The sequence below is a fragment of the Carassius auratus genome, chromosome 10 (genome assembly GCF_003368295.1).
Source record: "Carassius auratus strain Wakin chromosome 10, ASM336829v1, whole genome shotgun sequence".
In the NCBI taxonomy this organism is placed as follows: Eukaryota; Metazoa; Chordata; class Actinopteri; order Cypriniformes; family Cyprinidae; genus Carassius; species Carassius auratus.
The window spans coordinates 12,442,748-12,459,565 of NC_039252.1; the positions used below are offsets into that span (position 1 = coordinate 12,442,748).

Sequence of the window (16,818 nt, forward strand, 5' to 3'; positions counted from 1 at the left end):
GAAATGAGAGTCAAAAGGAGAATGCTCTTGTATTTGACACACATAGTACATTATGAGAGTTTCCAACAGTCTACAGGTGCACAGGGCGATGACCTTGTTGAAACGCACCAGCCAAATGAAATTCTGTAAGAAAAAAAAGATTCTACCAATGCATATTTTAACTGGTCTTTATAATGCATATTTTAACTGGTCTTTATAATGCATGTCACCATCCTTTCTGGGAACTGTTTAGGGATGAAATGAAATACAGATCTTTTCAGAACTTAAAAAGTCTCTCAATCTTTTATTTAATCTCTCTCTTTTTTTAATCCACAGACAATGTTCTGTACTCAGGTTAATGCCTGGGCCATTTCTTTCATTTCCATCCACAGAGAGTTGAATCTCTTTCTTGTCCTATGTGCCTTCACTTGATCTTGTGTCTCTGCCTTCTCTGAAGGGGCATAAGCCATGAATTATTAAATCAGCAGCTGTTATTTCCATATTAGCATAATTTTACAATCCAATGAATGCATTTACATTCTATTCAATGCATTTTTAATCTACCATATTTCTGACCACATGGCTTGATTAGCCATAGCTGGAAGCCCTCAAGTCACTTTAATTTTTTTTAAATCATATTTTGACTGATAGTCCACTTCTTGTGCCTTAAAGAGAATGTTGTCATTAATCACTTACCCCATGTCGTTCCAAACCTGTAAAAGCTTAGTTCACCTTCAGAACATAATTTAAGATATTTTGGATGAAAACCAGGAGGCTTGTGACTGTTCCATAGACTGCCAAGTAAAATACACTGTAAGGTCCAGGAAAGTATGAAAAGCATAATCAGAATAGTACAGTGGTTCAACTGTAACGTTATGAAGTCAAAAGAATACTTTTTGTACAAGAAGAACACAGAAATAATGACTTTATTCAACAAGTCGTATAACTTTCTGGATCCTGACAATGTATTTTACTTGGCAGTCTATGGGACAGATTCATTGTTGAGAATGCTCAAGATAATTTGAGTGTGAATCATTGAATCAGTCATTTATCTGACTGATTAAATGAACAATTCAGGAATTAAACAAGTGTTTATCCAACCCTATCTCATGGCAATGCATACGTATTTTAGTAAATGGCTAACTCGAACAAATTTGTATTCCGAATTTGTTTTGTGAAAGAAATGTACATATTTTATGAGGTGGCAAATCGTAGGAATTCACATGAATGACCACCTCGAACCTCGCCCCTAAACCTAGCCCTCACAGAAATCATGCAAAATCGTATGAGTGAGGTCGTACAAATTAGCCACCCTGTAAAATATGTATAAATTGGTTGTGAGATAGGGTTGGTCTGTATCATTGAATCATTTGTTTAACCGATTCCTTGAAACACTGATTCATTCTTGAAAAGGTGCTCCTCCTTTTGGCTTTGTTTGGAAAGAAAAAAATGAAAGTAGTTCAACGTTAACTTATTCTTTTAATTTTTTTATTTTTTTTTATTTTGTTGTATAAAAGAAACATCAAATTCACAATTATACTTTTGTACTGTATAGCAGCGTTGTGTTGGGAAGATTAGATTTTTTTAATGGCTTTTGTTTATTTTGGGGAATGAGATTCACAGATCATTTTTATTTAAAGGTTATTTTGCCAAAAATCAATTATGCCTGCTATTAATTTAGCCTGCTGCTTGCAGAAATTATAAAGATATATTTTACATATCAAAGATTTACTTTGACTAAGGTGCCAATAAATGATTCATGATGAGACCAGTAGTGTGCATTAAAAACATAAATAGTCTCAGTTTTATTTAACTTTAAAGTAACTTCGCTAGCAGTTTGGCACTCTTTATTTGATGTGGTGAGTAGTGATAAACTTTCTTGTCAAAAAAAAAAAAAAAACAGAAGGCAAAGCAATTAAATCAAGTTTGATTCCAGAAAAGGCTGTGGACGCTTGCCGTAGGCTTCCCCATTATACTACTCCCAACAAGAAACTCAATATGGATAAGAAACCCCATGACACTCGGTAAACTCTTCTGTCTGCGTGACCCAAAAGCACATTAAATTACCAATCACCTAAAATGGATGAGAACCTGAAGTTACAGCTCTCTTTAAAAAGTCACACAAAGCGATTACATCCCCAAGGCAGGGTAGCTGGATGCATTTTTGTGTTTGTTTGCTTTGTGTGCAGGAAAACCGAACCTCTGGAACAGATGAAAAGAGGGATGGCCGCCCCAGCATCACTTGATAGCGACACATAAATCAATGATTGCACTGCCTGATTTGATGGCCAGACTCCCTCTTTCACAGGGTGGGAACTCAGACCCGAGAGCAGCATGGACATTTCCTTTCTCAGTTTATCTTCTCACGTCTGACTCTGACTCTAATATTAGACCGCTCACAGATCCATCAGTGCTGCTCCACGTGCTACTGTTCAAATCACAGGCTAGCAGAGATAATGCAGTGAACAGTTTAAATCACTGTGTTTGCTTGAATGCCTGTCCTGCAGATGAGTTTTTTTTTTTTCGTTTTACATTTAAAAATTAAAGACCTTTTGGAGAGGAAAAACACACAGAATTTTTCTTGTGCAGTATTTATAAGACTACTTTCTGTTGCTGTTTTAGAACTACAAATATAGCCGTGCTTACGTAAAGTTTACGAAAGAGTTTACGAAATGAGGCATGTTTTGGCCAAGTATACTCAAGAATCAGGGACTGAATGGCAATAAGTAGAATGATTTATCAAAACAAGGTAAAGGTTTATTTTGTGGAGATTTGCCCAGAGTTCTCGAAGGTCAAGCTGTACTGTTAGAAAAATAGCCTTTTGCTCAAAATTTGCTCATTTGCTCTGATATGAAGATCGTATAGGACCGGTTTCAGTGAACATTCTTAGGAATAAAATGCATCCTTTCTATTTCTTATGAATTTCTAACTTTTCTTGCTAAGAAAACTTTTTTGAATTACTGAAAAGACTTCTTAAGAACTTCTTCCTCTGCCTTCACAGGCGAGGCTTAAGGCTAGTCCCAGACTATAATGCATGCTTGAGCTGTCTCAACTGAAAATATCTTAAAATATGTCCGTGCCATTGTTCTGTCTCAAGATGCACACCTTTAAGATTTTTTTTTCCTAAGGCTTTTTATTTTTTTAAATTTTTTTTATAAAAGCTGCTTAAATATCTTTATTTAACTGAGGTCTAGTCCTGGCTTAAGCTAAGACCTGTCTGTGAAACCAGGCCCTTATATTTATTGCTTAAAGCTAAACACTTCTGAAGAAAAGCAAAAATAAAAAAGTTATATTTGTTTTCCATAAGACTGTTCTCAAGAGTTACAATTCTTGAAAAAAATGCTTAATTATAAATATTTTTTTTAAAAGTAGGATATTCTTAAAGATGTCAAATATAAGATTAACTATTTTATACATTTATTGGGTTGTTATTGGACAAATATTCAACTTAGCAATTTGTTATACTAGCTACAATACATACAACAACAACAACAACAACAACAGTATTTTATTTAAATAATCTATCATACTTGTAGGTTAAGTTCACAGAAGAAAGATATTTAAATCATACAGGTTTGAAGCAGCATGAGGCAAACGATGGTAGAATTTTCTCAGAAAAGAAATTTTATTATTATTATTATTTTTTATTATTATTATTATTTATTTATTTATTTTTAAAATTTTTTTTTTTTTGGAATATAATTTGGAAAATTTCTGATAAACATTTTATTTATCCTAAGAATTTTTCCCTTAAGCATATATATGTATTTTGTGTGTGTGTGTATTTGGCCCTTGAAGTGTGTTACATGCCATTTTCTTATGCCACAAAAAAAGAGTTTCTCACTCAATAAAATGTCAAAACTCTCCAGAAGCGTTTTTTTTTTGAGTGACATTGGTTTTCTGAAAAGATGTTTAAATAAGCATTTGGGCCGTTATTGAGGTTTGTCTTATTATAACCTGAAAAGATGTCAATACTTGACTCATCTTTTTCGATTTCTGCTTGTGGCTCCACATTTATGATTTGTCTTTAACGTTTATTTTGGTCCTCCCCTGGTGATTCATGGCAGACTGAGAGGGTGAAGGTACAAAAAATGCAATGTACAGTCTACTTTTTATTGTGGAAAGTCTTTATTAAAGCAATCTTCTAGCCTTGCACATTGTTTCTGGTTAAAAAGAAAATAACTCCTCTGTGTTTTGCAAAGTATTGAACTTTGAAAGATTAGTTCACTTAAAGCATCATGTAATCAATATTTGGCTATATTTTTAAAAATATTGGTTGGCAAAGGTATATATGATGGCTAGAACATTAAGTGTTATGATTTGATCAATCAATCACCTTTATTTATATAGCGCTTTAAACAAAATACCTTGCGTCAAAGCACTGAACAACATTCATTTGGAAAACAGTGTCTCAATAATGCAAAATGATAGTTAAAGGCAGTTCATCATTGAATTCAGTTATGTCATCTCTGTTCAGTTTAAATAGTGTCTGTGCATTTATTTGCAATCAAGTCAATGATATCGCTGTAGATGAAGTGACCCCAACTAAGCAAGCCAGAGGCGACAGCGGCTAGGAAACGAAACTATATCGGTGACAGAATGGAGAAAAAAACCTTGGTAGAAACCAGGCTCAGTTGGGGGGCCAGTTCTCCTCTGACCAGACGAAACCAGTAGTTCAATTCCAGGCTGCAGCAAAGTCAGATTGTGCAGAAGAATCATCTGTTTCCTGTGGTCTTGTCCTGGTGGTCCTCTGAGACAAGGTATTTACTGGGGATCTGTATCTGGGGCTCTAGTTGTCCTGGTCTCCGCTGTCTTTCAGGGCAGTAGAGGTCCTTTCTAGGTGCTGATCCACCATCTGGTCTGGATACGTACTGGATCCGGGTGACTGCAGTGACCCTCTGATATGGATACAGACTGGATCTGGTGACCTCGGAAACAAGAGAGAAACAAACGAATATTAGCGTAGATGCCATTCTTCTAATGATGTAGAAGGTACATAGGGTGTTATGTGAAGTGTTTCCGGTTCCGGTTTACCTAATAAAAATCCTTTAACGGATTTGGATATTAAAAGCATATTAGTATGTTATGTGTATGCCAGGTTAAAGAGATGGGTATTTAATCTAGATTTAAACTGCAAGAGTGTGTCTGCCTCCCGAACAATTTTAGGTAGGTTATTCCAGAGTTTAGGCGCCAAATAGGAAAAGGATCTGCCGCCCGCAGTTGATTTTGATATTCTAGGTATTATCAAATTGCCTGAGTTTTGAGAACATAGCGGACGTAGAGGAGTAATGTAAAAGGAGCTCATTCAAATACTGAGGTGCTAAACCATTCAGGGCTTTATAAGTAATAAGCAATATTTTAAAATCTATACGATGTTTGATAGGGAGCCAGTGCAGCGATGACAGGACCGGGCTAATATGGTCATACTTCCTGGTTCTAATAAGAACTCTTGCTGCTGCATTTTGGACTAGCTGTAGTTTGTTTACTAAGCGTGCAGAACAACCACCCAATAAAGCATTACAATAATCTAACCTTGAAGTCATAAATGCATGGATTAACATTTCCGCATTTGACATTGAGTGCATAGGCTGTAATTTAGATATATTTTTGAGATGGAAAAATGCAGTTTTACAAATGCTAGAAACGTGGCTTTCTAAGGAAAGATTGCGATCAAATAGCACACCTAGGTTCCTAACTGATGACGAAGAATTGACACAACAACCATCAAGTCTTAGACAGTGTTCTAGGTTATTACAAAAAGCGTTTTTAGGTCCTATAATTAACACCTCTGTTTTTTCTGAATTTAGCAGTAAGAAATTACTTGTCATCCAATTTTTTATATCGACTATGCATTCCATTAGTTTTACAAATTGGTGTGTTTCGCCGGGCCGCAAAGAAATATAGAGCTGAGTATCATCAGCATAACAGTGAAAGCTAACACCATGTTTCCTGATGATTTCTCCCAAGGGTAACATATAAAGCGTGAAGAGTAGCGGCCCTAGTACTGAGCCTTGAGGTACTCCATACTGCACTTGTGATCGATATGATACATCTTCATTCACTGCTACGAACTGATGGCGGTCATATAAGTACAATTTAAACCATGCTAATGCACTTCCACTGATGCCAACAAAGTGTTCAAGTCTATGCAAAAGAATGTGGTCAATTGTGTCAAACGCAGCACTAAGATCCAATAAAACTAATAGAGAGATACACCCACGATCAGATGATAAGAGCAGATCACTTGTAAAGTCTCAGTACTATGATACGGTCTAAATCCTGACTGGAAATTCTCACATACACCATTTTTCTCTAAGAAGGAATATAATTGTGAGGATACCACCTTTAGTATCTTGGACAGAAAAGGGAGATTCGAGATTGGTCTATAATTAACTAGTTATTTGTTTTTTTTTATTAGAGGCTTAATAACAGCCAGTTTGAAGGTTTTGAGGACATATCCTAATGACAATGAGGAATTAATAATAGTCAAAAGAGGACCTATGACTTCTGGAAGCACCTCTTTTAGGAGCTTAGATGGTATAGGGTCTAACATACATGTTGTTGGTTTAGATGATTTAACAAGTTTATACAATTCTTCCTCCCCTATAGTAGAGAATGAGTGGAACTGTTCCTCAAGGGGTCTATAGTGCACTGTCTGATGTGATACTGTAGCTGACGGCTTAATGGTTGCAATTTTATCTCTAATAGTATCGATTTTAGAAGTAAAGTAGTTCATTACTGCTGTGGTGTTGGGAAATGTCAACACTTGTTGAGGATTTAATTTTCGTTAATTTAGCCACTGTATTGAATAAATACCTGGGGTTATGTTTGTTTTCTTCTAAAAGAGGAGAAATTAATCAGATCTAGCAGTTTTTAATGCTTTTCTGTAGGATATGTTACTTTCCCGCCAAGCAATTCGAAATACCTCTAGTTTTGTTTTCCTCCAGCTGCGCTCCATTTTTCGGGCTGCTCTCTTTAGGGTGCGAGTATGCTCATTATACCATGATGTCAAACTGTTTTCCTTAACCTTCCTTAAGCGTAAAGGAGCAACTGTATTTAAAGTGCTAGAAAAGAGAGAGTCCATAGTTTCTGTTACATCATCAAGTTGTTCTGAGGTTTTGGATATGCTAAGGAATTTGGATACATCACTTAGTTTGATCACTTATTTTTAAGTCAGACTTACATTCTAAATCTGGGTTGAGTCTCCAGACACTCACCCTGGTATATAGCAAGTAGCGACGTGACATACAGCCAAGTATGGTGACCCATACTCAGAATTCATGCTCTGCATTTAACCCATCCAAAGTGCAAACACACACAGCAGTGAACACACAGCCAAAGCAGTGGGTAGCCATTTATTCTGTGGTGCCTGGGAAGCAGTTGGGGGTTCAGTGCCTTGCCCAAGGGCATCTCAGTTGTGGTATTGAAGGAGGAGAGAGCACTGTATATCCACCTGCAATTCCTGCCGGCCCAAGACTCAAACTCACAACCTTTGGATTACAGAGTCCAGATCTCTAACCATTAGGCCACGACTTCCCCACAAAGTAGGTGACCCACTGTGATTTGGTGACCTCATACAGGTCTGTAAACACATCCTATCATCAATCCTTTTGGCGGGTGCCTATGTTCGGTCAGCCGTAGCGCTATCAGCCCCACCGAGCAGAGGAGTGCAGTGATCCGTGGTGCCGATGAGCTCAGATACCTACTTAACTCTCAGCATTAATGGGTCTCACAGAGGAAGATCTGAATCACAGATGGGGCAGAGTTATTTTTTAACACGGCTTCCCTCAGAACTCAAGCTGAATGACAATCAGCTCTGTTTATTACAAGCCGCTCTGAGTTGGCAAGCTCTTCTGACAGTCATTAACCAGCATTTATCTATTTTTCTGGAGTTTTGCATTGTTCGTTTCAGTATTTCCTGTCTGTGTTGTGCACTCTTTAGTTTGCAGCTTTAATTTAACTTGATTTTCTTGAAAGTTTTTGATGTAATGTTATCGGTGGAGTAGTATGAGGCAATGTGTGCCAGTGTGCATAACAACAAAGAACGTGAACAAGGTTAGGAAGAGATTGGATGTCAGCACAAAAAAAAAACAACAACCGGAGTATAATGTTGCTTTTAAGTCATGTAGTATTTGACATTTTACAGAATGAGATGATTGAGATCAATGCACAAATCATTGTAGGGGGTGAAAGCTGGAGAAAACTATTTAAAAAATCATGGTGGAAAGCAGTGGCGTTGAACATCATAGGCTGTAATTGTGAATATTGAATTTACAAATAAATTGCATGCATTTTGTGTACTACTGGCAGAGAATATATGATTAAGTGTAAAATATTGAAAAAAAATATATATATTATGATGATCTTATAATCTCATATACTAAGGATGTTTTAAAATCTTAATCTTCTAGTATGACAGCCATTGCAGCCATTCTAGTGGCATGGTTTGGTTTTCCATTAACCCCACCCCCCGATTTAAAAGGCTGTATATAACAGCAACTGTCTCTTACTGTGCTCATACTGTGATGAAAGGGATAATTTGTTGCCAAACTGCTCATTTTATGGAGAAATCTGTTCAGTCCTGACTTGGAAAAACGCAGCCAGCATTTCCACTCTGGCAGCCACACTACAGTAGAAAAGCATTCCTACAGCTGGACGGTAATAATTGTTCTGCCATCGAAATTTTGACAAAGCTTTCCGCTCCAACCGCTTTCACTTACAGTGCTCTTGTTCAGCATTTCCTCAGCACGATTTCCAAATTATTTTGCAAACAGAATAGGGAACATCTATCTAGACGTTGTGCCCCTAAACAAACATTATTGCAGAAAACACACTATATTTTGTTGTATTTCTTGCTTCATTACAGTGTAAGCTGTGAAGTTATAGACTCCATTAAAGCTTCTGCCTTATAGAAAGTATTTGTGTCATTTCATGTTGCCTTTGACAAATGAATTCAGTCATGCACTTCCGCTGCTTCATCAGTTATCTTTATTGTGATTGTTTCTAGTCAAACTGTTTTGGACCCGTTGTAGATGGACTTCATGGCCAAAAGTATGTGGACATCTGAACACTTCACCCATATATAGTTGTTCAGTATATGGCATTAATACTGTATGTATTTGCAATAGTTCACCAAAAAATGAAAACTTTCTGAAAATGTACTCACCCTCATGCCATCTAAGATATATTTTAGTAGTTTATTTGGAACAGATTTGGAGAAATTGAATATTACATCTCTTGCTTACTAATGGATCCTCTGCAGTGAATAGGTGCAGTCAAAATGAGAGTCCAAACAGCTGATAAAAAAGTCATAATAATCCACAAGTGATCTACGTGACTCCTGTCCATAAATTAAGTGAAAAGCTGCATGTTTGTAATAAACAAATTCATCAAACTATTGCCTCTGGCTAAAAAACAAATGTTTTATCCATATGGCTTTCTCCAGTGGAAAATCTTGTCTCGTCTCTATGCCGTTTTTATGCAAAATCAGTCTATACGTTGGTGATTACAAATATGTAATTTGTTAATTGAAAGACTGGAGTTGTATAGATTATTGTGATGTTTTTACCAGCTGTTTGTTCTCTCATTCTGACGGCACCCATTCACTGGCCTGAGGGTGAGTACATTTTCAACAAATGTTTTGGTGATCTAATCCTTTAAAGGGCAAGTTCGCCTAACTGCGTTGTTACATTGTCAGTTTTATATGTAAGGCCGGGCATACACTGTGCGATTTTCATCAGATTTTGAGCCGAATTCTGAATCGTGCGACTCTTTTTTGGGCTGGGCCGAATTTCAGCATTTTTGTGCGTCGTTAGTTGTGCAGTGTTCGTGCAGTGTACAAGGGGAAACGAGAGGCGATAAGCCTCTCCCGACCGGCAATCGGTTGGTCGGATGGATTTCTGACATGTCAGAAATTTTGGTCGCCTCTCGTGAGGTATTGCACTATTGAAGCAGGGCTACGAACCGTTTTCCGAGTTTCCCCTCACTGCACGTGTGCGAAACCATCAACGAAACCATGGTGACACGCCGTGTAGTGTGGACTGAAGTGATGGAGGGAAAACTTTTGGAGTTATGGCCCAAAAAAAAAAAAAAAGAGGGAAGAAAACGCGTGCATATATAAATTCTTTAATTTCAGCTGCTGCAAACCTTGTGTTTCTATATGGTTCTAGCTTTGTTCACAGAGGCTGATAGTGCTGGAAAAGATCCTATTCTACAGTAAATGTTTGCATAAGGAGATTGCATGGTGGTGTGCTTTATTGTATGCACCTGTTAGGCAGCTGAAAGAGCCAAATGTGTTAATTGGGACGAGGTTTCTGCACACGTTTTTGCCATTTTTAACAAATAACACCTCACAAGACCCGAGCCCAGAGTTTTTTTTATTTATTTATTACTTTTTGCCAAGTGTAACAGCACAGAAAAACTTCCATTAGTGAGCAACTAATTCACTGAAGAATATTTTTGAACGTACTCAAGTTCAACTCAGAAAAAAGAAACTATAGCTCCAGGGAAGTATCTTTTGTGGATTCAACAATAAAATGATCATTTGAGAAAGAGGAACAAGCTTCGGTGCAAAAAGGCTGCATCAAAAGCTGCTTTGTAAAGATAGGCACAGGCCTCAGAGATAACTGTCTCGTCAGGAAGTTACGCCCCTGCCTGAAAGGAATCTTGACTCCATTGAATCTCGAATAGCAATGAATATACAGCAAATGGAAGATGATTTCAGACGTCTAATCTGTGGATTTGTCTAGATACCCCTTTCAACCCATGGCTGCCAGAAAGGCCTTTGCTCGAGAGCTGCTTATGACAAAGTCTGCGCGCGTTTGAGCCTGGTAGCCGAGTCTCATCAGTGGGAATTATTCTCATCCTGACACGCTGTTGTAGACATGTTTTTGCTAATCAGACACTAACACGGAGCAGATTTAAGAGGATGTCAGAGCGGCGTTATACACCATCGAGCATATGTCTCCTCTCTGCGTCCCGTATTCCTGTCACTAGCTGTTGTCAGGGCTGAGAGAGTGCTGTTAAGGTGTGTGCTGATGTACCGATGTTATCCCGCCTTTATCTCACAGCTGTCTATGGCCTTCTCTTCCACTGATGTCAGATTGGCAGCAGCGGTTTCAGCTGCTTCGAGTGAATATGGTTGGTGGTGTTTCTTTGTGTGTCTGTGTCTGCAAATCCTTCTTATGCACTCGCCCATGACTGTATTTAGTTCCTCCTTAGTTGGTCAATTTTCTATGGCTGCCTTGCTGCCCTGTCAGTCAGTGCCTTAACAAAATTTAAAGTGAGCATTAGAGGCATATGTAATGGTTACACTGATAGTCTTTGTAGAAATAGAATTGTACGTTCTTTTAACAAATATTAAAGTGGCATTTTTCTTCTTTCAGCCCCTGAATTGCTCATAGTGAATTGTGGGGTATTATATATTGCAAAAAAAAAAAAAAAGAACAGAATAGTGCTTTCAAATCAACCAAATGGAGGCATCTTAGACTTGAATGTAATGGAACGGTTGGATTCAGGTGTGACTTAAAGCGATTGTTCACTCAAAAATTAAAATTCTGTCATCTTTTACTCACTCTTATGTTGTTGAAAACTGAATGAATTTCTTCTCTGGAACACAAAAGAAGGTACATGAAACTGTTATAATGTTTTACACTTACAAAAAACAAACAAACAAACAAAAAATAGAAAGTTACTGGGCTCCAAAATAACACTGGCCCATACTGGCTTTCATTATAATGACAAAAAATAATTGATGTAATCTCTTTAGTATAGGTTTTTATTTTTCTATTTTATTTATTTATCTATTTATTTTGATTTGTTTAATTTTTCTGTTCAATTTCAGTATTACTATTTAGGTTTAGGTTCTTTTTATTAATTTATTTTGTTGAGATTTAGTGCTTTATTTATTTCCATTTCCCTATTTATTTTACTGCATCAACTTAGCATCACTTAAGTCTCTGCAAAAACTCTGCAAATGCTTTCCAAAAACCGCACAAAATAATAACCAATAGCTGTTATAAGAACTTTTTATATGTTTTTGTGGGTTCGTTAGGAATACAAAAACATAAAAATGAAGTGGCAACAATGATTGTAGTGTCAGTACCAACTATGACAATAGGTTTATTGTTAACCAGTGCTTGTTACTCACAATCCTTGCATATTATCTTAATAGAATATGCTATCATTGTTGAATCAGTGCCCACTGACCTCAAATCCTTTTCTGTTTGTGTGTGTTCTGTGCTTTCCCATGCATATCTACACCATTTATTCTGCACTTTCTCTGCTCACTCTTAAATTTAATTATATGTTTAAACAACAAGCTATTGTTGAGTGTTTGTCTCCCTAACAAGGTCTGGATAGTGAAAATGTGTACTTCACTAGGCATCTTTGTCTTCTGAGTTGTGGAAAATAAACCTCTCAAATGCTGATAACACACAAATTAAGTTTGAAACTATTTCCTATTCTGATCGAGTGGGTTTCTTGATGATTTTCCTCACTATGAAAATTTTAAGGTATTTAAATGGGAAATTCATTCATTAATTAAAGAATATTTGGTGATTTATTGAAATGTGTTTATTATCTAAATAGTTTGTGCGTGGAGATGTTCCTGAAACAGGCGGATTGGAATAACATTAAGATAAAATATTAAGACTTTAATATGGTACTTTTCCTCAAAAGGAATGATTAGCATTTAATGAAGTTGGAAAAGATAGCAAGATGTTATGAAATGCTGGAAATGTAGCATTTTACAGTTTTTAGCATGACATGAGGAAAAGAAGCTACATTTCTGATACCGGTTTTACATTTTGAAACAATTTGACCAAGCACAAGATTTTAGCCATTCCCTTTTCAAGTAGATTTAGGAGCTGTACCTGTGTGTCTGTTGCATGCAGATAATATCTTCCCAGAGATATTATTATGAAGTCTGCAGAGTGACCTGCATGGATTCTGTATATTTTGTAGTTTTCAATTATGGTAGTCATAGTCAAAGGGAAACCATTTGATTATGCCTTTTATTTGTTTGCTTTATTGGAACATTTGGAGTACCTGGATGCTAGATATGTCTTTCAATAGGTCTGATTCACATTATATTTTCCAAAATAGTCACAAATATCCTACTGTGAGAAAGGCATAACTATACAAGCAGATCTCTTATAGTGAGTGGCATGTCCATCCTTTGATGTCCTGCTGTGTGTCATTCGTAAATCATAAAGAATAAGCCTTGAGCTTCAGCTGGGGTATTTTGTCATCTCTCTGCATGAGACTGTAATGGATCCGCTGTCATACTAAGCCTTTGGCGTATTAAAGGGATTCAGGTATCAGTCTAGTTTGCATGTGTTGTTGTGTTTCCGTGGTGTTTGACAGGTGAGAGACACAACGGGTCGCATCCTTCGCCTTTGGTGAAGAGGCATGCATGAGTTTACATTTGCATGTGGTGAGGATCTGCGATATTCTATCCTGAGTTTCATCTTTTGTTGCTGCACTCATTAGTCAGTCACAGATTTTAAATTGAACATGTCATGGTCTTATTCCTTGGCCCACTAGGACATTAATTAAACAAATTATTGTAATGCTTTTCTTATTTCAGGGCATGAACATTCATTATTTCTGACAGGTATGTCTGTTTGTCTTCAACAGAGTTGTGCAATAAAAAATAAATAGATCTCATGAAATGATTTGTGAAAGACCTTTGATTGGGTGGGTAAAAAATAACAGAATAAAATAATGTGTTGACAAAAAGTGTCAACATAAAAATAATCTCAGAATTTATTAACAAAATAAAATGTAAAGGATAAATTACCTGATTGATTTTTATTTATATTGATTAAAATGTTTATGTTGATGTTGAAAATAATTATTATAAATAAAGATTAATTATATTTTTTATTAGTTATATTATATGGAAAAGCACACTCGGTTTACTCAGCTTATGATGGAGCACATATGTGCTTGCCATAAATAAAGACTGAACTTAATTTTTCATAACATGTCTGAGCTAATTAGCGTCACATCTTTTGCATTGCAGTGCATTATCTACATCCTCCAGGTAAATATTGCACTTGTTTAATTAAACGTATGCAATTAAATAGGACCATTTATTATGACCCTTTTTTAAATAGTGATCTGATTTGTAAGCAACGTTTGATCACTAATGTTTTATCCCATCTTGATTTTGTCACCACCTTTAGTCGAACAGTCTTTGGTGGCCATGGAGAAGCCGGGAGCAGGAGGTTAGTGTTGATACCCAGAGCTAAACTCCCATTGGGCATCTGCTGAAATCAGTATGCCACCCCACCAAGATGGCCTTGATGGGGCTGGAGCTACAACCTGAAGCCCACCACTAACCTTGAGCAGCTGCATACCAATAAAAAGAGGAATAAAAATGTGCTCTCTGAGCTGTAAATGTGAAACCTCCTGCATATGTAATTCAGCAGCATCTAAATACTTCAGGCTACATGATACGATGTTTAACAAAACGTCCTTTAAATGCACTTGCTGATTCCACCATGTGATTTATAATCTTCATTCCGTGTTTATTTAGTCGGATATTTATAGAAAGGCACCAAATGCCAACATTATCAAAGTAACAGCTGTTTTTATATCTCAAGTTGCCCTTTAATATTACTGATGAATTTGCTTAGCACATTAAATAAGGTCGGAGATGAATTGAAATTCCCTGTGGTGGTGTGAGGATCAGGTTACTATCAGTCAGTGATCCTTTTGCCTCCTCTTTTCAACAAGGATGGATTTGCTCTCTTCCCAGACCTCTTGTTCTTTGTTATTACTGCTATCATACCAGCATGGGAGAGCTCATGACACTTCATGGATGAAATGTAGCCAATCATGAAAGATTCAATGTCTGATATTGAGGAGAAAAAGGGTTTTCTGAGGTCGTGCTATTCCTGGAGGACGTGGGCGATGGCGCCCAGGGAAGCACATGTAACCTGTGATTCATTTTTCTCAGCTAGTGCTTCATGTCCCCTAGGCTCCTCACAGGGACTTGTGGCCCTCAATACAGTTCAGGTTCAGCGTTATCTGGGATTTTAGCAAAGGCCTGTGGCAACAGCGAGAACCTGGGGTACAATCTGTTGAAATTATCATTCTCTACCAGAGGGTGAACGTTTTATATAGGGATATAAAGGCATACAAAGGCAAAAGACCTTAACTCAATAGAGTGTGAGAAAAATGATTTTAAAGATTTTATTTGTCCAGCCAAATTAATTCTAATGTAGTTAGGACACTGGAAATTTGGCAGTTAGATACTTTAGTAATGAAAATAATCTAGGTTGCATTTTCAATAGGCTACGGTCAAAAGGAACACTAACCTTTTTTTAGAAAATAGGCTCATTTACCAACTCCAAGTTAAACAGTAGAGTTTTACCGTTTTCAAATCAATTCAACCGATCTCCGGGTCTGGCGGTAGCACTTTTAGCTTAGCTTAGATCATTGAATCTGATCAGACCATTATCATCAAAAATGACCAAAGAGTTTCTATATTTACAACTTTACTCTTCTGTAATTACATCTTATACGAAGATTGAGGGAAAATGAAAAGTTGCATTTTTCCAGGCCGATATGGCTAGGAAATATACTATCATTCCGGCGTAATAATCAAGGAACTTTGCTGCCGTACCACGGGTGCAGCAGGCGCAGTGATATTATGCAGCACCTCAAAATAGTCCCCAGGTAGTTTGTGTAGGTGCAGCAATAGCAGAGTTGCTGGGGACTATTTTCAAATGATTTCTATATATTTTTCCACTTATTTTTTTGTAGAAAGTGATACAGATGCAGGTAATTCACAAACACAACTTTCATCTCTCCCTCTCAAAATGGCCATATTTCTAACGTAACAATCAGTTGAATAATATTAAAGGATTTGGAACTTTGCTGTCTTGTTTCAACGTTAAACTGAGATATGAGCTGGAAATCTCAATCTGTTTCTGTGATTTGTAAACCCCACCTACTTTGATTAAATTGGCAATCTCAGTTATTTTGACATTGATGAGCGTTGTTAGACAGCTGAGCAGGCCAGGCTGAAGATGTAACTTTTAAGGATTTTTGTCATTCTAACAAGAGCGCTTCAGTGACAGGTCAGATGTTTAAAAGTATACAAGTTACACCATAATTAAAATGCTGTAGACTTTAATGGACAGTAAAACAAAGGCAAAATACTTTATAACTCCAAGCTGTTTTTTTCTGGCACTGTAACTTTAAATTGACGTACAGGTAAACAAAGGCAGAACGCCATAACTCAGTGAAACAAAGTGAAAGAGCAGTTATACAGTGGTCTGTCTTGGTTTCTACCTTGGTTTTTTGAAGTTACAGTTAAGATGACCCATTATTTTCTCAGAAAAACAACTAAATTGACTCAAGATACTTACAGTTTGCACATGATAAAGGATGTCTTGAATGTCCCAAAATATCAATTACTAATTTTCATTTTTTTTGCCTTTGCATGGCAGAACAGGCCTCTCAAAATTCAAGAGGATGTCATATGTTCACTTCCTACTTATTCCACTTCAGATCCATATTTGTTATCTTACAAGTACCGTGATTCACCCCTGGTAGCTAATTGAATAGTTTGTCACTGGTTGTTTCTCAAAGTTCCTGCCGTTTCAATTTGCTCAAGTGAGAGGAGGGCTGGACTCTGACTCATTCCCCCAGTTTCACAGATGAGGCTTAAGTGTGAATCTGAGCGGTTCTAGCTGAAAGAAACTTGCGCTGACCGATCTTGAAATAATATAAATGCCTTTGTTTTGTCTCAGGATGAACACAAGTAATGTTTTTTTCTAAGGCATATAAAAAAAAATGACTTAAATGTCCTAATTGAACTATGGC

At 36.8% G+C, this 16,818-nt stretch overlaps 1 long non-coding RNA gene across 2 annotated transcripts in view; it reads left to right on the top strand.

The window, feature by feature from the left end:
- LOC113110464 (uncharacterized) overlaps nt 1-16,818 on the top strand; it is a 46,374-nt gene that overhangs the window by 14,985 nt on the left and 14,571 nt on the right. The window contains exon 3 of one of the 2 annotated variants that reach the window (XR_003293148.1): nt 2,169-2,492. The exons of the other annotated variant lie outside the window; for it this stretch is intronic. This is a non-coding gene — a long non-coding RNA (uncharacterized LOC113110464). Of the gene's footprint in view, nt 1-2,168; nt 2,493-16,818 lie in introns of those variants that run through there. 2 annotated transcript variants of the gene reach the window in all.